Genomic DNA, 21,218 nt, shown 5'->3' on the forward strand with positions numbered 1-21,218 from the left:
TTATTCCCAAAGAGAGGGGTGACACCAAGAAAGACAAAAAAGCATGAATAAGGGGAAAATGAGGACACTGGAAATTGGAGAATATCAGGGTGGAGGCTAGTGTGTAGCTGTGGGCAGGTTGGGGAAGACCCTGAAACAAGCCCATCGGCCTCCTGGGCGCAGACACTTGTGGGCAGAAAGGGTTCGGGAAGAACCGACTTCCCCGGCCGGGGTTGTGGTTCTTGGACTTCCTTCCTTCTTTTGGGATCTTGCTTCATGTCGCCATCACTTCAGGGAAGCAGCTTTGCTGGGAAAGCTGGTGTGCCCTGGGCACCAGCAGGGGTGACCTGGTCGGCGTGCTGGCAACCTGACCCCCTGCAAGCACACATTTTCCAGCACTCCTGATGGCCTCAATATCAGTGATGCTAGTGTCCTGTCTGTAGCTGCAGCTTCCTATGACCTAGTGTGCTATGACCCCTGGGTATCTGAATGTGCTGCACCTATGGATTTAACCAACCCCTGATCAACAACATTTGAACCCCCCTAATAAAGTAAAATGTAAAACTATAGCAATGATTTACATGACTTTATATCATTATAAGTAAAGAAATGATTTAAAGTACATGAGAGGATGTGTATAAGTTATATGCAAATGCAATGCCATTGTATATCAGGGACTTGAGCATCTGTGGATTTTGGTATCCATAAGGGTCCTGGTACAAGTTCTCCAGGGATTCTGAGGGACAACTGTGCTTGCAGAAAATAATGATGCTTAGAATGAGAGTATAATACTCCAGGTATAGTTTTTAGTCAATGTATACTGGAGTGAGATCATTACTTTTCAACTTTTGGATACAGATTTTATTTTGCTATGGTCTAAGATTGTCCAAAGGAAAACATCTCCACTCTGTGGACATTGAATAGGCAACTTCATTGTAAAACTACCAGGACTACAGTAAAGACAAGCAACTTCTAGCTCCTGTCAGTTACAATGAATTTAGAAAGGAGGTTTTTGGGGTGAAAACAATGCAGTTTTAGGTTTTAACGTACTTGCGAGCTAGCTCTAGGTGATCACTGACTGTATGGTTCCGAAACTTGGGAAAGATCTGGGTGGGGGATCAAAAATTGGCAGGGAAAGGTATTTTCTTGAATTGGGCTCTTTTCATGTAAACATTTGAATTTAAGGAACTGTATGGGAGAGAAGACAAAAACAGATTAAAAGAAAACTTTCAATGCTCTAATCCAGCATTTCTCAGCCTGTGGTCACAACCCCTTCGGGGGTCTCCTGCATATCAGATGTTTACATTACTATTCATAACAGTAGCAAAATTACAGTTATGAAGTAGCAACAAAAATAGTTTTATGGTTGGGTGGTCACCACAACATGAGGAACTGTATTGAAGTGTCGCAGCATTAGGAAGGTTGAGAACCACTGCTCTAATCTCTTAAAAATACTTAATTTTATAAAATTGTAGGCACATAATGTTTGTACTCAGAATTTCCATTTAACATTATTTTATAAGAAGAACTCAACTACATGCTGGGACATGGGGTTCCAATCCTCATTCTGTCACTATGTGACACACGACCACAGGCGAGACACTTGAGCATCATGGCTTTCACTTTCCCTGTCCATGCAGAGTGGAGGAGCCGCTGTTGTTCACAACCTTACACACATATTTACACACACCACTGCAGTGCACATGCTTGCCATTTTAATGGTTATTAAAAATGTTCTAAGGGGCTAATTATGATGAAATTAAGAGCCACGGGGAGAGTAACAAATAGGGGACTAAGAATACACTTACAGGCACATACAAATGAATTGACACCAGAAGACGAAGAATGAAAAAAAGATTTAACGTTTTAAAGACAAAATAAAGGCTCAGTGAGTAGGGCGCCGGCCCCATATGTCGAGGGTGGCGGGTTCAAACCCAGCCCCAGCCAAACTGCAACAAAAAAATAGCCAGGTGTTGTGGTGGGCGCCTGTAGTCCCAGCTGCTCAGCAGGCTGAGGCAAGAGAATCGCGTAAGCCCAAGAGCTGGAGGTTGCTGTGAGACGTGTGACGTCATGGCACTCTACCCAAGGATGGTACAGTGAGACTCTATCTATACAAAAAAAAAAAAAAAGAAAAGAAAAACTTGATACTTAGATTTACATGAAACAGATCCTCAGGATTAAAATTTAGATCTTACCAAAAACCTGCCATAAGAAATACAACGGAAAAGGAAGGCCATTAGGTTATAAATACAAGTTATCAAAACATGTAATAGTTAATATATTAGGAATGATACATCTAGTTCTCTTAATTGCCCTCTGTTTAACCCATTTGACAGATTAACTGACAAGCTCCATTCCCTGTGTAGAATCTGTGAATAGCCATGGCACAGGACCTCATGCAGCTAAGTTACTGTTTTCTAATACACATAACAAGGAAATGTTATCTCCAATTTAGTATATGCTTAACAAGACTTAGTTGTTTCCTCCCTAAGTTTATGCGCCTTACATAATTATATCCCTCATTACATAATTAGGTACTATGTAACTGACGACGAGGGCAGAGAGCGTTGTTTCTATGAAAACTTAGTTGAATGGTTGCAAGGAAGGGTTAACGACACTCCAGTGACAGTGAGCCTGCCTAGTGTCCAGGTCTTGGTTTCTAAACAGCTTACCTGCTAAAAGAAGCCAGGAATCCGGTGTCTGGGATATTGAAAAGTGCAAGGTGAACTTGAGATATCTTGTGTCAGAAGGCAAAATTAAATCATTCCAGACTAGACAGGAAATGTTAAAAGGACATAGAGCTACTTAAAGGTTCCAATTAGTCAATTTGGGACAATTTGAACATCAAAAAAATGATCATAATTGACTATAACCCACTGACCAATTTGTCATCACTGCAGATGGTAATATCAAACTCTTTTACTGGTAATTAAACTCTTTTTTTAATTAAATCATAGCTGTGTACATTGATATGATCATGGGGCATCATTCGGTAATTAAACTCTTAAACTGGTAAAGCAGTGGTTCTCAACCTTCCTAATGCCACAATGTATTTTCACTGTTAAAAAGGGGGCGTGACCCACAGGTTGAGAACCGCTGTGGTAAAGGAAAAGAGCTGAGCACCACTGGCCCTACTGCATTCCCAGTTGATGAGGAAAAAGTTCCCCCATAGAGAATGCCTGTCAGCATTGTGTGATAAAGAATGACATAATTAAAAAATTAGCATTTTGCAACCTTGATGAAAAAATTGATTCAAAGATCACTGGTGGGTACTAAAACCAAATGAAAAGTTGTTGCCAAACAGTATATTAATATGCTGCCAACGTGTCAGTCCACAGACTAATTGTAGTGGGAAAAACTGCCTTTCTATTGGGAAGATTTGATGGTTACCACCTCAACTGAGTGATCAAGTGTCTCATCAATGATAGTAAGTCACCTAGATATTAATGACATTTTTGATATGATGCAATATGAAATTTGCCTGTGAAGTGTGGTTACCATTACAAATGTTTAACCTGAGGCCCTGCGCGGTGGCTCACACCTGTAATCCTAGTACTCTGGGAGCCTGATGTGGGTGGATTGCTTGAACTCAGGACTTTGACACTAGCATGAGCACGACAGAAACCCCATCTCTAAAAATAGCTGGGCATTGTGGATGCCTGTAGTCCCACCTACTGGGGAGGCTGAGGCAAGAGAATCACTTGAACACAAGAGTCTGAGGTTGCTTTGAATTATGCCATGGCACTCTGCTGAGGGTGACAAAGTGAGATTTTGTCTTAAAAATAAAATTTTTAACTTGACTTCAATCAAGCCTTTGGCCCTAGCTAATTTACAGAATACAGGAACAATCCACATGTAAACCACATATGAATAATCATTTAATTCCTGAATGTGAAACATTCTTTAAGACAATCAACCTGCTCTCTTAAAACAAGAAGAAAAAACAAAAGTGGAGACTGTTTTAGATAGATGAAACAGATAGAACAAATACTATGTGTGAAAACTGACAGGATCAACGGGAAATTTAAACATGGACAGGGTCTTAGCATGGAATTATTGATATCTGAGGCTGTATTTTAATGAAATGCATGCTTTAGGATTTAGAAGTGAAATGTCATGTCTATAAGTTATTTTCCAATTGTTCAGTAAAAAATATGGCAAAATGTTAATTTTAGAATTTGGGTGACAGTACACAGTTTACTTCCTTATTTAATTTTTTTTTTTTTTTTTTTGTATTTGACCACTTTCAAAATAAGTTGTGGACTATTTGCTAACAATTGTTGAATTATTCATGGGTTGGACAACTGTAAAGTTAGAAAAAATACACAAAGATCTAGGATTCTCCACTATTATCCTTTTATAAGGGCATCAATTGTCTCTGTGTATCAGTGGAAGACTTTATAAATGCATTATTTACATAAAACACACAAAGGCAGGAAATACAAAGTAATGAAAAGGAAGGTGCTATGAACGGTAACACTTCACATGTTCATCCAAGAGAAAGAAGTATGTTAGGGATGAAGTGGCATCACAATGTGTATCTTCAACACAACTTTTTCTTTTAACATGGTAACTATGGAATGAGCACAATTTAAGTATTTTGCAACCTGTGCGTTGTGAAGGATGATAATTGACATCAAGGTTAACCAAGGCAAAGAAAAGAGAAAGTAAGAGTTTCATAAAGAAAACATTCAATATAGCTTTGAAGATGCTAGCACCCCAGGTCTTTCCTTCAGCACCTGTTCATAGGATGTTTATTTAACCAGTGATGTCCAAATGAAGCTGCATGACCATTAATGCTTAAATTGTTAATTATGGCACCAGAATCTGTATCAGTTTTCCCTCATTTAGCTCAGGAAAATTTCCTTGTGCAAAGATGTCCCAGGAAATTTGATTCTCCATTTTTAACCAATTCCTATTACCCAGTAAATAATACTTATTAAATATTTCTTGACACACAAAAGCATTGTTAATTCTACCAATTTGCAGTCCATGCCAGTCAATTCTACCTTAATATTCTAGTTTATGTAATTTATTCATTAATTCAACCAATAAGTATTGATTACATGCTATATGCAAGGCACTGGAGAAACAAATATGAACAGAATGAAATCTAAGTTCTCAGAATATGGTCTTATATTCAGGTAGTGGAATGCTGTGAATATTAATTATAATAGAGTTTGTACCTATTTCCATTTGCATTCCTGCCAGTTTTCCTTTTATGTTGTTTAAGACTCAAGAACTCACTTACCAATGTTTGATGACTACAGCACCAATGAAAGTTTCTGCATCAATGCTTTTTCCAATAGAATTTCCTTTCCTGACATTTTAAAAGAATCATCTCCATTTTACTTTACGTATAAAGTACCAAGTTTCCAATTATTCCTTAAAAATCAGTCATTTTTGGGCGGCACCTGTGGCTCAAAGGAGTAGGGCACCAGTCCCATATGCAGGTGGTGGCGGGTTCAGACCCAGCCCCAGCCAAAAACTGCAAAAATAAAAATAAAAATCAGTTATTTTGTTTTTAGTTTCTTCTTATAAGCAGGCTGAATTTTGCTTTTTTTTTTTTTTTTTTTTTTTTGTAGAGACAGAGTCTCACTGTACCGCCCTCGGTAGAGTGCCCTGGCGTCACACGGCTCACAGCAACCTCTAACTCTTGGGCTTACGCGATTCTCTTGCCTCAGCCTCCCGAGCAGCTGGGACTACAGGCGCCCGCCACAACGCCCGGCTATTTTTTTGTTGCAGTTTGGCCGGGGCTGGGTTTGAACCCGCCACCCTTGGCATATGGGGCCGGCGCCCTACTCACTGAGCCATAAGTTGCCACTCTTATTTTCTTAGGTAAAGCAAGTCCAACAACATTTCCTGTATAATAGTTACTTATACATTCTTTCTTCACTTCATTAAGCTTTCCCATTTATCCCTGACCCACTTTTTGCAGTGAACTCGTCTATTCTCCATCACTTATTTTTTATCATATTTCTACACAGATGCTTTTATGACTCCCTTGTCTTGGTATATGGGCAGCATTTGGAAATTTCTTATGTTCATTCCATGACAGAACAGTTAAGATCACGTCCTTACATTCATTACTCTAGAAAGATTTTTGTTGCTTAAATTGGCTGTGATTTTTCAACACAGTATTAAGTCCTAAAAGGATCCAATTAGGAAGTTTGGGACCTGAGCATAGCAGCCACTCAACAAATGTGTTTTAATGGAAGAAATGGACTTTCCACAGTAAAACAGTCACAGAGAAATCTTAAGTTATAAATTTAGGAGTCGGGTGAAAAAAATGGGAACTGTGTGCTTATTTTTCCCTTCTGGATGACATGTTTTAAAGATTAATAAGCTTTTAAGTGTTTTATTTTTGTCTGTTTAAATATGTATACATGTCTAAGTGTTATGTACATGTTAGTTTCTCTATCTGAACATATCTTTAAGCTTCTCTTCCTTTAATAATTCAGTATTTGAGGGAAACTCTAAACAGTGGTCACAGAGAAATCTTTAAGATACTTTCAACTTTTTCTTTTTTTGCAAATCTACAGGCTCCATATGGCAGTTATGGCATGACAGGAAAAGGGGAGGGAACCCTTCCTATATTTTAAGGCTTCAATGCTGGGAAGATATAAAGGCCTGAACACAGATTTTTATTTCTATAATCTCAGGATCACCCTTTATAGTGAAATCTCATTTGAGGGACATTTTCCAAAATTACACTCATAAGGCCTCACTGAGATGTACTTGAAATACAGTAAGAGTTGATGAATTAGATGTTTTTGAATACAATGTCAAAGGGTTTCTTTCAACAACTAAACTAGTATCAAATAAAGATTAATAAGGCAATGAGGTTTTCTTCTTAAATTTCACATTAAATTTAAATAGATTATATCTATATTACTAATTCTAATACTTCTGTTGAGTGGTACCTAAAATATTGCACTTTGGATTTCTATTGGATAATATCTTAACACATAGCGTGCACAAAATAAAATTTAAATGATCAAGTTGTAAAACCTCAATGAAGTCTCCCTTATTCATTAATTACGACACCTGGCACCTGTATGAAGGTGTTGATGCTGAATAAGGTTTGTACTCTGGGTGAAAGTTTTACCACATATACGGCATGCATAGGGTTTCTCTCCTGTGTGAATTCTCTGATGTTGAATAAGGCATGATCTCTGGCTAAAATCTTTATCACATTCATTACATTTATAGGGTCTCTCCCCAGTATCAGTTCTCTGATGTTGATTAAGTGATGAAGAATAAATAAAAGCTTTCCCACATTCATTACATTTATAGGGTTTCTCTCCGGTATGAATCCTTTGATGGTAAGATTTGCACCTTGTCTGTATGCTTTCCCACACACACCACATTTATATGGTTTCTCTCCAGTATGTGTCCTGTGATGCTAAGGTTTGCACTCTTGCTGAAGTCTTTCCCACGTATCTTGCATATATAGGATTTCTCTCCAGTATGAGTAGTTTGATTTTGAATAAGAGTTGGGGAATGAGCAAAGGCTTTTCCACATTCATTACATTTAGAACACTTCTCTCCAGAATGAATTCTCTGATGTCGAATAAGGTAAGTACTCTGACTAAACACTTTCCAACATTCATTGCATTTATATGGTTTCTTTCCAGTATGTATTTTTTGATGCTGAAGAAGGTGTGTACTCTGACTGAAAGTTTTCCCACATTCATTGCATATATAAGGTTTTTCTCCAGTATGAACTCTCTGATGATTAATCAGTGACAAACTATGGCTGAAGGTTTTACCACATTCCAAGCATTTATATGGTTTCTCTCCAGTATGTGTCCTTTGATGTATAGTAAGGTGTGCACGTTGACTAAAGTCTTTCCCGCAGTCATCACACTTATAGGGCTTCTCTCCCGTATGAATTCTGTGATGTATAGTGAGGTGTGCACACTGACTGAAGGCTTTACCACACTGGTGGCATTCATATGGTTTTTCTCCAGTATGCATTCTCTGATGTGCAATGAGGGATGAGATATGCCTAAACTCTTTCCCACATTCTTCACATTCATAAGATTTGTTTTTGGCATGGCTACTTTGGTGTTTCAGGAGGGATGGGTATTTCCTAATTTTTTCCCCACACATGTTACATTTGTAATGCTTGTCTCCAGGAAGTATTTTCCTATGTACAATACCATGTGAGACATGATTGAAGATTGCACTGCCTATATCATATATGGGTGTTTTATTATCTAATTGGGTATCAAACTGTACAATTAGGTTTGAATGCTTTTCAAAATCATTTCTATATATATCATATTTACTAAGATATTCTTCTGTAGAGTCATCTTCTTGTAAAGGGGCTGACTTAAAACGGAAATTTCTTTCATTAGTGGGAATTTTCCAGAAGGTATCTGTTTCTTGCTTCTCTAATCTGTCATCAAAGTCATATAATTCTTCTAATTTGATGGTCTGGGTTCCATCACTTGTGAGTTTAGTAACATTCTGTGCTGGAATACACACTTGCGCTTCAGTTTCCCATTCTGAAATAAAAAGAATATAAAAGTATTCCTCTATTTAGAAAACAGAAATGGCCAAAATAGAATAAAAATCATAAATACAAATAAAATGACCAAAGACTATAGCTTTGACAACTTCATTAAAATGGCCTTTAAACCTTGGGAAAGGAAAAAAGAAGGCCCAAAATGTGAGACTAAATTGTTAAAACAAAGAGGCTCTTCACTATTCAGTATGAGCATTTTGTAAATAAAATAGGTCAGGTGACATAGCTAACAGAAGTGGAAACAGTGCCTAAAACTTGGGATGGCTTCATGGATTAATTTCTAAAATGTGCTCAGAGAGGCTATGCTGATTCTCAGCATGCTATCTTCAGTCTACTCTGCACAATCCTACATAATACTCTTAAAGCAATTTCATGAAGTGCTTTCTATGCTTAAGTATCTCTAGTAAATGTCCCACAGACTAAAATAATGTTTCTCAAAATACATTCCCTACACGAGCAGCAAAAGCATCACTGTCAGTCTTTAAAGTGTTAAAATTATTGGGTCCCACTCAGACATGCTGAATCAGAAACTTTGGTGGTGGAGCTGAGCAATTTATTTTAGCAAGCCCTGTAGGTAGTTTTTTTTTTTTTTTTTTTTTTTTTTTTTTGTGTGGTTTTTGGCCGGGGCTGGGTTTGAACTCTCCACCTCCGGCACATGGGACCGGCACCCTACTCCTTGAGCCACAGGCGCCGCCCATGTAGGTAGTTTTAATATACACTAAAGTTTAAGAGCCAGTGGCATAAAAAATAAATGTTAAAGAGAGAAAAAGAAAAAAGTTCAGTTGGCACTGAGTCCCAAAATATTCTAGTCTTTTCTATTCTACTTTATCTCCTATCATACCTCATATTCAGCTTTACTTTAAAGTTATGTACTAGTACTTCATACCCTTCTATAGATTCCATAATACTCCCAGACTTTAGGCCTTCTTCTTTCATACCTTCTGTACCTATTAAAAAGGAGGATTATACCCAAGCTTATGGTTCCCTCCACAATGCTCCTTTACAGAATCTAAAATACAGGTTAGGTTAAATCACATATGAAACTGCCTTTTTAATAAGTAAAATGACTAAATATCATAAGTCTCATGTGCTTCAACCTAATACAATGTTGGGCCTGTGACAGAACCTGACCTTGTATGATCACAGTCACACTTTGCTTAATGACAGGGATATATTCTGAGACATGTGCCACTATTTTGTTGCTATGTAAACATGTTTGGAATGTACTTATACAAACCTAGATGGTATATATCATTTTATTTTTATAAGTATTTTACATGGAATCCCCAAAGTCCCAGTGCCATTACTGAATATCAGGCATTTCCCTTACTTGATCAGCAATATAATATCAAGTGCCATGAGTTAGGCTTTGATATATGATCCCTTATAGTCTTAGGGGACCACTGGTGTATATGCAGTCTGTTGTTGATCAAAATGTCATTATACAGCACACGACTATATTTCACAATTTTGTTCATTTCTTATTTCCAACTTAGATGCAAACTCTGGAAAATATTTATCCTTCTTTTATATTTCCTTCAGAAAATAGCCCAACATTGTGCATAGGGTAGCCACTCAACAAAACCAGTAAAACAAATGACAGTAACTTGTAAAAAGGTGAACTCAAGTAAAAGTGCAATATACATGCACAACCCACACACATAATGAATGAAAAAGCTCTGACCCCCAAATCTAGCTGTAATGAGTCAGTCAAATATGTACTTGTTTATACCTATTATGGTTCTAGTATGATGATTTATAAGAAAATTTAGGTTATGAACCTTTCCCCCTTTGAAACCAGATCGAAAACATAATTTGCAAATATCAAGAATAATATAATGCTATCATATATATAGTTCATAATATAGCAAAAATGGTACTGGATCGTTCAGAAACTTTATAAGATGCAGATCAAAGTATAACACCTTTACAAATATATCCATTTAATAGAATACTCACTGAAATTGATAGCTATAGTCATCAGTAAGGGACCTGTTAGAATAAGGAATAATGGTATATTGATAAATGATAATAGGTATATTGACATGAAAAGGTATGTAGGACACATTAAGCAAAGAAAAACAGAACAGGTATATAACAGGATGTAGAGTATGTAGAGGTATGCTGTATGTATTATAGACAGACAGATACTGATAATCTAAGGGGAGAAAGTTCTACTAATGACTGAGCGGGGAAGACCCTTAATTTGCTTCCTTCTACTGTTTGAATTTATCAAGTACTTTTATTACTTTGATTCAAATTCAAAAATCATAGTGGACATGAAAATCAAGTAAAAGTTGGAAGGCAGAGAGTTGCAAGGGCCACGTTGGCTGCCTAAGATAGCTCCTCAATCAGGCTGCTGAACTTAAGCTTCCACTCTTGGAAGTGTAGAGGCCAGAAGACAAAACCTGGGGCCCAGCCAAGGAGGGTAGGTTGACAGGATTCTCTTGCATAGAGGATTACATACACTGTAAGAACAGGAAAGAAAAATAAAACCCCCAAACCTCAATTCTATAGAATGAATAAAGGAACTTGATTTTCTCAGTATTAGTGCTCTTTGGAGAGAGGCAAAATCTCCCCCTAAAATGTATAACCATATACCGCTCCTTCTTAAGGACTGACAACCCCAATTCATGATCTCTCAATGATTTAAACAACTCCTTATGTGGAGATGTTAAAGTGATCCAAGACTGGCAATATCTCCCAAAAGGTTACCTTCACTCTGGTCCAGGCCTATTTCCATTAGAGTGTGCTGAATTTATTCCCCCCAAATTTACTGCTATAAATGTATTTTGTATCCTGCCAAATAAGGCAAATAAGGCTGTAAATTATAAAGAAGAATTAGCTTATATAAGTATTACGACCCTTTAACTGCCTAATAACCAAAGTTAAGTTTTTATTTTAATTAATTAATTAATTTGTTTATTTATTTATTTTTTTGAGACAGAGTCTCACTTTGTCGCCCTCAGTAAAGTGCTATGGCATCCCTGTTCATAGCAACCTCAAACTCTTGGGCTTAAGTGATCCTCTTGCCTCAACTTCCCTGGTAGCTGGGACTGACTACAGGTGCCCACCACAACGCTCAGCTGTTTCTAGAGACAGGGTCTTCCTCTTGCTCAGGCTGGTCTGGAACTCCTGAGCTCAAGTAATCCATCTGTCTCAGCCTCTCAGAGTGCTAGAATTACAAGCATGAGCTACCACTGTGCCTGGCCTCAAAGAAGTTTTTAGAAAAAGTAAAGCAATTCACTCTAAGGTAACATTATATTCTGTCATAATTATTTAATTAATATATTCTAAATTAAAAAAAAGGAATAAGAAAGCAAGATGTAAGAGTATGTATAGTGTACTTCCTCTGTACACAAAAAGAGATTTAAGAATAATGATTTATTTTTGCAAAGAAACACAGGAAGGATATGCCAGAAACAAACAAAAATGGTTACTCATGGGGGGTGAATGGGAATAGGGCAGAAGAAATGGGAGTGTATACCTTTCTACACAGATTTAACTTCTGAACCATGTTAATATTTTTGCATATTCAAAAATGTAAAACAATTTTGAGTTTGTTTTACAAAAACAAAGAAAAAGCAACAAAATGCTATCCTTAGTGGTATATATTCTAGAGACAAAAAAGAAACTTTATGTAGACATTTTGTTGTTGGTAGTGGTAATATGACAGAGCAAAAACGTAAGTATACTGATGTTTTAGAAAACAGGATTTGTAGGAAATACAAAATGGAATATGGGAATACACAAAATGGAATATCCCTGTGCTTTTGGATTTGAATTAAAGTCACCAGTATGAACTCAGGACTTCAAAAAAGAATACCTGGGACATACATATTTCCCACCTCTATCCACTAAACAGATCTAGAAGTAATGGTAATTGTAATAGTAAACAATTACTCCTTGGATATTGGTTTCTTTTTTTTTTTTTTTGATACAGAGTCTCACTATGTTGCCCTCGGTAGAGTGTTGTGGTGTCACAGCTCATAGCAACCTCAAACTCTTGGGCTTAAGCTATTCTCTTACCTCAGCCTCCCAAGTACCTGGGGCTATAGGCATTTGCCACAATACCCAGCTATATTTTGTTGCAGTTGACATTGTTGTTTAGCTGACCCGGGCTGGATTCAAACCTCCCAGCCCTGGTATATATGGCCGGTGCCCCAACTACTGAGCTATGGGCGCTGAGCTATGGATCTTGGTTTCTAAGTATTATACCATTCCCCACTAAAATCATTTAGGGTTCCTTGGAGAAATTCCAAGACTAAGGCAAGCACAAGGCGAGCCTAAAGAACACTGCAGTGCCAGAGAGCAAGGACATGCTCAAAGATTAAATGGGAACATGTCAAAAAGATGTTTGGAGTTGATTTAAAGGGCTCCCATTGCCCAAATTTGGGATGAGTGAGCATGGAAAATAAAAACACAAAACAACCCCCCCTGGAATTAATGGATGAATAACACATTGAATTTTTAAAAATTCCATTAGTTCATAGCAATATATGCACATGAAAATGGGGCAGGAGGAGCAAGGAGCTATTTTTTTACACCAACTCATAGAAGATATGACTGAATTAGAAAATCACCATTTACAACCAGCAACATAAGGTAAAATCACCAATGTGTGCTAAAATTTTAAATATCAAGGATAGTCATGTGGCCTCAAAATATCATTCCACAGATGACTTATTAATTACAAAGAAAAGAATGCACCTTTAAAATGAAGAGCTCCTCTAGACACCACCTTAACCAAACTGAGCATCACCAATGATGGGATAAATTAACACATGTGCCTCCTCAGGAAAAGCAATGGAAAGTACACATCATCTTTGAAATACCATGTACATTGGCAAAAATATTTAAGTTGAATGTCATCTTGAGGAAATAACCAGGCAAATCTAGATTGTAGGTCACTAGGGAAAAACAATAGCTTGGGTCCTTAAAACAATGTCAATACCATGAAAGATTAAAAAAAATAAAAAAGGCTAGGCACAGTTCTAATTAAAAGGGACTAAAGATAAGAGATAAATAAGTGGAACATGTGAGTTCTGTCTGGATGCTGCACCGGGAGAAAAATATCTATAAAGGATGTTTCAGGGACAATGGGGGAAATCTGAGTATTTGACTATACATTTGATACCATGGTACAAATCTTAAATATTTGGAATGAAAGAATGCTGTTGTGCTCATGTAGAAGAATGTTCTTAGGAGATATTTAGGGGTAAGACATCATGATGCCTGTAATCTTTAAGTGCTTCAGGGCAAAAACCAAATGTGTGTGCATAAAGCAATAAAGCAAAAATGGCTAAATGATAACTAAAGATTCCAGGTGAACAGCACGTCGGTGTTCAATGTATTGTGCTTACAACTTTTTATAGGTTTGAAGTTGTGGAGGAGAGAAGGACCTGGGACAAGCAAAAATTCTATCAATAAGGAATAAGTTTAACAAATAGGAGACACAAAATTTATAATGCAGATATAAAAAAAAGGAACGAGGGGCTCTTAACTCGTTACATACTCATTTAGAATACTTTTCAAGATATGATTTTATTTTTCTTAAATAAAGACAGGGTCATGCTATACTGCCCATACTGGACTTGAACTCTTTGGCTTAAGGCATCCACTCGCTTCAGTCTCCTGAGTAGTTGGGACTACGAGAACATGCCACCATGTTCAATGAAAGATAAACTTTTAAGTTAAAAAATAAAGCAAGATACAAAATAATATACATAGTATAATACCATTTATATTAAAAAATTTTCATATTGAATTTACATGCAAAAGACCCAAAGTAAAACAAATACCTGGAATAACTGTTTATCTCCAAGATAAAAGCTAGAATTTTATCCTGGGGAAAAACAGTTATTTTGAAGTTTATTACCTGATTTCTACTTATTTGGGAGGACAGACTTCTACAGGAAAACAGTGGTTCATGGATATGATCTAAAAACTGGTTGCATGCTGGGGAGATGAAGGGACTAGATGAATGTAGTATATAGATGGGAGACATGTCTGTACATATCTGGTCTTGTTTTAAAATTATTGAAGCTTGTAAATATACTCTTTTTAAATAATTATAAAATAGAAGGGGATAAGTTGCAAAAGTGGAGGCAGGGCCTTGTCAGTGAACAGAATAATAGAAACTCAAAAGAAGAAAGTTTGAAATTTAAGTCTGCTTTTTTTTTTTTTTTTTTAGAGACAGAATCATACTTTATTGCCCTTGGTAGAGTGCAGTGGCATCACAGCTCACAGTAACCTCCACTCATGGGCTTAGTCAATTCTCTTGCCTGAGCCTCCCAAGTAGCTGGGATTACAGGTGCCCACTACAACGCCTGGCTATTTTTTGTTGCAGTTTGGCTGGAGCCGGGTTTGAACCCACCACCCTCGGTGCCCTAACCGAGGCGTTTTCACAGGAGCTGCCCTGTGAAATGTAAGTTTTTCTTTATTTTATTTTTTGTTTTGCAGTTTTTGGCTGGGGCTGGGTTTGAACCCGCCACCTCCGGCAGATGGAGCCAGTGCTCTACTCCTTTGAGCCACAGGAACCACCCTGAAATTTAAGATTTTTTCTTTTTTTTTGTAGAGACAGAGTCTCACCCTATGGCCCTCGGTAGAGTGCCGTGGCCTCACACAGCTCACAGCAACCTCCAACTCCTGGGCTTAAGTGATTCTCTTGCCTCAGCCTCCCGAGTAGCTGGGCTGAAATTTAAGTTTTTAGGGACAGTCTTACATGTTTAAATATAGAGGAAGGGGGGAAATGGCATAATGAAAGCTTTAAGAGATGGGATCTATGGGTCAACTAGAATGGTGAAACAAGTGAAACATAAAAATGATGTTTGAAAATTATCTTCCTGGAGACAGCCTCTGTAAGGAAGCAATGCCAAAGGGTTCAGTGTTCTTAACAGGCTGGGATGCCTTTGCAGACATCGACTTTGCTATATTTAAAAAACACAACTCACTACACTTAGAATATAGACTCTTAAGTGCAAACAAGTTCATGTGCTGGTTTTTCTCTTACCTGGACTAGGGCCTTCTAAAATTTCTTTCATCACCATCCATGATTCTTCCAATATGGGAATCACAGTTGGTCTGTATACTGTAAGTCCTGTTCAGGATAAACATAATGAATTTTATACTGGAGATAAACAGTTTTTCAAAGTTTATTACTTATATTGGAGGAGAGACCTCTAAAGGAAAATAACAGTCCATGGAAATGATCTAATAAGACTATTAGGTTGTCATCATTTTCAGAGCTAGGATAAAATTTCTTGCCACTCAAGAGGATAAGTCCATGGAGATCATGGGGGAAGAAACCTTCCCTCAGAGTAGGAGAGTAAGGAAGGGCAGCACAGGGTGGCAAGCACTGTGCAGCTATGCATCAAAGTTTTCAATGATCTTTTGCTTAGAAATCTTTCATTTGGGAAAAGGGACTGGAACAGAGTCATTTTTTTGTGTCTGAATGGATGAGAACACTCATTTCTAGACCCCCTTGTCAGGTAAGTACTTCAGAGACCAAATCCATTTTTAATAACCGAGTGAAGAAAGATACTCTGGTGGGCAGGTTAGGAGAAGGAGGGCTATAGATGGTCCTTACCCAGAGAAACCATGTTCCAGTAGTTCTGTAATGTCACAGTCTTGTATAACTCCTTCTGCACAGGATGCATTAGCTCCCAGTCTTCCCTGGTGATGTTGTCAGCCACATCTTTGAATGTCATTGATTCCTAAATTATTAAATATAACTTAAATCAGTTTAAGTACTGGTAGGAAGGGGTACAGTATAACACTGAGTGCATGTAAAGTAGAAGTGGTGGTGGTCACAGAATCTTAAGCTTTAGTTGGACCATAAAATTTGTTGAGTCAAAACCCCTCTCCAATGCACAGGTGACCCCAGAGCATCTTTCTGTGACCCTAAAGGGAAGGAATTTTGAAAACAAAGTACTGCCACTAGAACTAGCAGAACTACTTGGCACCAATGCATGCATTGGTGACTCTATATTTCATTTAAAAAAAAGGGGGGGTTTTGAATTTTAAACATGTATGACAGAGTTGAATGGCTTTACTTTTTAAGCTTTGCCTTAAGAATAAAAACAGCATGCTATAGTTTAAAATTTTAAGATATTTTTACATGCTCTATATTGAAATGCAGAATCTTTCTTAAAATAAAATTGATACCAATAATGACCCTGTTGAACTGCTGTACTTTAACATAAACTTTTGTTAAAAAATATTAATTACTCTTACATGTTTATTTTTTCATATAATTGTATCTTTAAAAAGGCATACTGGTATTTTAAATTGCGTTAGGTTTATAATTTAGAGAGAACTGATGGCTTTACAATATTCAAGGTCTCTTTCCTGTCCTATAAACTGATATAGGACATGAAGGCACTACAAAATTTGTACCATGCTTAATTCTAGATATTTTAAGGTGTTTTTTTTTGGGGGGGTGATACTTGAATGAGATCATTTATTTCATGTTATGATCCACATGATTTTTATGTATACTTAAGAAAGTGATTAGTTTTTGCATGCCATTTTCTGTAGCACTTAACTAAATTTTTCTATTATTATTTCTAACAGTTTTTGCCTTGATTTTCTTAGGTTTTCTATGTAACCATTATCATTTTAATTTGCTTACCAAAGGCTTTCTAATTTCAGAAAGACTATTTATATTTTTACAGTAAATCTTTCTCTTAAGGTGGCTTAAACTGCTATTCCTTCAAATTACACACTCATGATCAACAGTGATATTACAAAATGCATGGCCTTTAATTACTTATTAATAAGGAAAAAGACTATTAGCAATTATTATCTATTAATCACTTACTGTAATCCAGGCTTACTGCAAGTCTCCTAATACTTAATCCTCACAACTGAGAGGTTCTATTTATGAGATTTGAATAACTCAGCTTTAGAGTGGTTAAGTATCTTGTCCCAGAACACAGATTCAATAGTACAGCCAGGTACCAAAGCTCAATGGCTGTGGAGGTTGATTCCTCAACCTCTATGCAATAGAGTCTAAGGGTGAGGAAAGGCATACCAAGGGAAGGCAATGGAAGCCCACTTCCTATATAGTACACTTACCTACCTTGATAGGCTAACTAAGATAACTAAGGAGGCTTAAGTCTTTTTTTTTTTGTAGAGACAGAGTCTCACTTTATTGCCCTTGGTAGAGTGCCATGGCATCACACTGCTCACAGCAACCTCCAACCCTGGGCTTACGCTATTCTCTTGCCTCAGCCTCCTGAGTAGCTGGGACTACAGGCACGCGCCACAATGCCTGGCTATTTTTATGTTGCAGTTCGGCAGGGCTGGGTTTGAACCCATGACCCTCAGTACATGGGGCCAGCACCCTACCCATTGAGCCACAGGTGCTGCCCAGAAGGCTTGCCCTACCCACTGAGCCACCGGCACTGCCCAGGAGGCTTTAGTCTTAGAGCTTTTGAGGGCACAGTTATTACAAAGCCAGGAGAGAAAATGTCCCCAAACACGAAGGCATTTTCAAATCGCAAAAGAAATCAAACTCACTTTGGTTACCAAGTCATTTAGCCACCCTGCCTAAAAAGTATGTTTTTCTCTGGGCTCTTCCTCTGGGGTCTCTTGGGAAAGGGCAGAGTTCTGAGGAGATAGGAAAGAGGAAGAGACAATGACAGAGATTAGTCTTGTTTGAACAGCCTATGAAAACCTTCACCAAATAGACACCTATGACTTCCTAAGGTGAGAAATCAGAAGGAAACCCCAAAACAGAACTCCTTCAAAGAAACAGAGGGAGGGACCAACGGCTTGTCCTAAGATGTTCATGCAGACTTCAAAAAACATGTCTGCTCTGGAACTCTAAAGTGTATATAAAAATTCACATTTTTTTTTTTTTTACTAAATCCTTATATAATATTAACTTTGTGAGTTGTCTCTTTTCTTAATAAAATAATGTTTTCTCGACCTTTCCTATCTTTTTGGAAGTATGTTATTGTAAAATTCAACTCACAAAGCAAGTGATTTATTAAAATGATGCAAACCTCTCCAGGTAAACTTTCTGAGGGCAAGCCCATGGGTAATTTGGTTATATCTGGTCATTCTTTCAGGACATTTCTCCTCTGGGTTTAGATAATGTACATGTGCTCCCAAGCAACCTGGAAGGGGCACAATACGCAGGATGGAGTTCATGTTAAAGCCTTGTTCTCACTCATTCACTAACCTTTGTTTTCCACAATTTCTTTAAAGGAGCTGCTCTCTGATATACTAGTTGTTTTCTTTAACCACCCAAGGATTCCTCCCCTCTTTGCTCTACAATTCTCACCTTCCTCTTCTAGAATCTGAGTCAAATCCTCCACAATAGACACTGCTTCCTCGCTGCTCTCTGGATACTGGGACTTTACCCAAGTCCTAACCTCCCCAGGTAGGATGGTTAGGAATTGCTCCAGCACCAGCAGCTCTAGGATTTGTTCCTTTGAGTGAATCTCAGGTCTCAGCCATTTAAGGCAGAGCTCTCGGATCTGACTCAATGCCTTTTGAGGACCAGGTCTGGGTATGAAAAATTCCTAAAATTGTGTCGACAGGTCTCAGTGTCATGCAAGCCTCGTGAAGTAAGGGTTTCCTTCTCAAAATTGTGGTGTCCGCCTTTTCTGGCTTTCGCGTTAGAAAGATTGTGAGCATGACTAACTGGACATTCTCTTGCTTGAGGCTGACATTGCTGACTCTAACAGACAGTAGAGTCAATCTGGTGATATTCTTTATTTCTTCAGTAGTAAGCCAACTGCTTGAAGTGTCATGCTAGAGTCACAAAGACACTATATCAAGGGTGGCTGCAGCTAAGGGCAGAATAGAATCAAGGTAGAGTTAGCAGCCTTAGTTACAAATTCTGAGCCCAGCGCTTGCAGGGATGGATAAAAGGCCCTGAAACACAAACTAAAGCACACGGTCACAGATTCCTGTTGCACTCGGCGTGCGTGTGCACGCGCACGCGCGCGCGCGCGCACACACACACACACACACAGAGACTCTTCAGGGCACACAGATAAACACAAATACAAAACGCTTTACTTTCATCTTCCTCCCCTAAATCCCTAGAATGGCAAAAAACCTGCAATCTGCTTGAGGCTGGTGGGGGGTTGAAGCCGCTATGCAAAAGTGGTAATAGAATAAATAATTTAAAGAATCTGAGGAAAATGGCAGATTAAAATTCTAACTTGTTGAAAAAAAACTTTTCAGAAAAAAATGTTTCAGTATTTAAGCCACTGATGTTACAGTCGCCGTAATGACTGAATTGGCTCCCAATATCAACACAGCAAATCTACTGTTACTTGGAACAGGCTGAAGAATTTCTTCTTAATAAAGTGCTCAGTCTACCCAAGCGAACTATCAGGGTGAAGGGGCAAGTATTTATCTGCTTTGCATGTTAATACCAACCTATTCTAGGTTCCAAAGGGCTGGGAAAATAGATGAGGTGGGTGGACTGGAACGCAGTAGGAGAAGCTGGTGTGATTTGAAGCCTGTCAATGCTTCTACAGAAGACAATTGCTTAAGGATATATTCAAAGCTAAAATTCCCTTTGAAAACCTCAGAACTGGCCTGGCCTGGAGTAGAACCAATACCACTTGTCCCCAGACTCCAGCTCTGAGCTCTGCTCAGCCACAGTTGTGCTACCAACGCAAACTGTTCACAAGGCCCTGCAGAAGCGATGCGCCAGTGGCGTCTCCTTCCCTCCTGGCCCGTCCCTCTTAGTCTTCCTCAGCCGGGATGGTCGAGAGCAGCGGAGCTGGGGAACCTGCGACTAGGCCCCCACGGCAACCTCCACCCTGCCTTTGCCCCATCCGCAGGCCGCAAGCCCGGGCGCCCCGCGTGGACGGGCTCGAGCGCTCACTGACTGCGCGGAGGCAGCGCTGGAGCCTGGGACATCGTTACCTGTCGCCGGGCCCGGCGGCCGCGCAGCCCCAGCAGCCCGAGAGGCCACAGGCAACAATGGCGGCGGCGTCGCGGGCGCCTGCGTGGCGGGCTCGGTCCCGAGCCGCACGGGTCTTCAGGCTCCGCCACTTCCTTCCCCGGAAAGCACAGCACGTCTTGGCCGGGTGCCGCACGCCCCAGTCCGGACCTGAGAAACCCCACCCGGTGTCCCGGGCGCCTCGGCGGCTTCGCGGCGACCTCGCCTTGGCGCCACTGCGCATGTGCGCCGGGAGAACGTGGCAACCTCCTCCGCCCAGCCCCGAGACCCGCCTGTCAGCCGGCCCGCAGGGTTTCCAAGCCAACTTGAAAGTTTCTCTGGGCAAGCACAGGTCTGGTAGCCAACTTGGAGGTCGGGGAGGTCCCAGCAGGTGAGGGAACATACGGGAGTTGAAGCCTCGCACCAACCAGGCAGAGAAAACCGGTGCCAGAGCTGCTAAAGGAAGGATGGGCAGGAAGGTGCGATCCGGGCAGGAGATGTGATGTGTGGGCTCAGGCTTCACTGTGCAGTCACCGTGACCGTCTGAGTCCCTGCTCGCGAGTCTGCATCTGACACTCAGATTGGAAAAAAAAAGAACATGCTATTTATAAGAGACACGAAACAAAACAAAACAAAAAAATACAACGCTAGAAAAATAAAAGGATAGAAAAACACATTCCAGGTTTTCCTTTTACTTACTTCTCTGTTAACAAGCCATCCCCAAACTTGTAAAGAGCCATTTTGTTATGCTCACGGGTTCTGTGGGTCAGGAATTTGGAAGGAGAACAGCAGGGG

At 39.1% G+C, this 21,218-nt stretch overlaps 1 pseudogene; it reads right to left on the minus strand.

The window, feature by feature from the left end:
* Positions 1–6,854: 6,854 nt before the first annotated feature.
* On the minus strand, positions 6,855–19,969 carry LOC128570440 (zinc finger protein 287-like; annotated as a pseudogene).
* Between the last annotated feature and the right edge of the window lie 1,249 nt (positions 19,970–21,218).

Source organism: Nycticebus coucang, chromosome 18 (genome assembly GCF_027406575.1).
Source record: "Nycticebus coucang isolate mNycCou1 chromosome 18, mNycCou1.pri, whole genome shotgun sequence".
NCBI classification, from domain to species: Eukaryota; Metazoa; Chordata; class Mammalia; order Primates; family Lorisidae; genus Nycticebus; species Nycticebus coucang.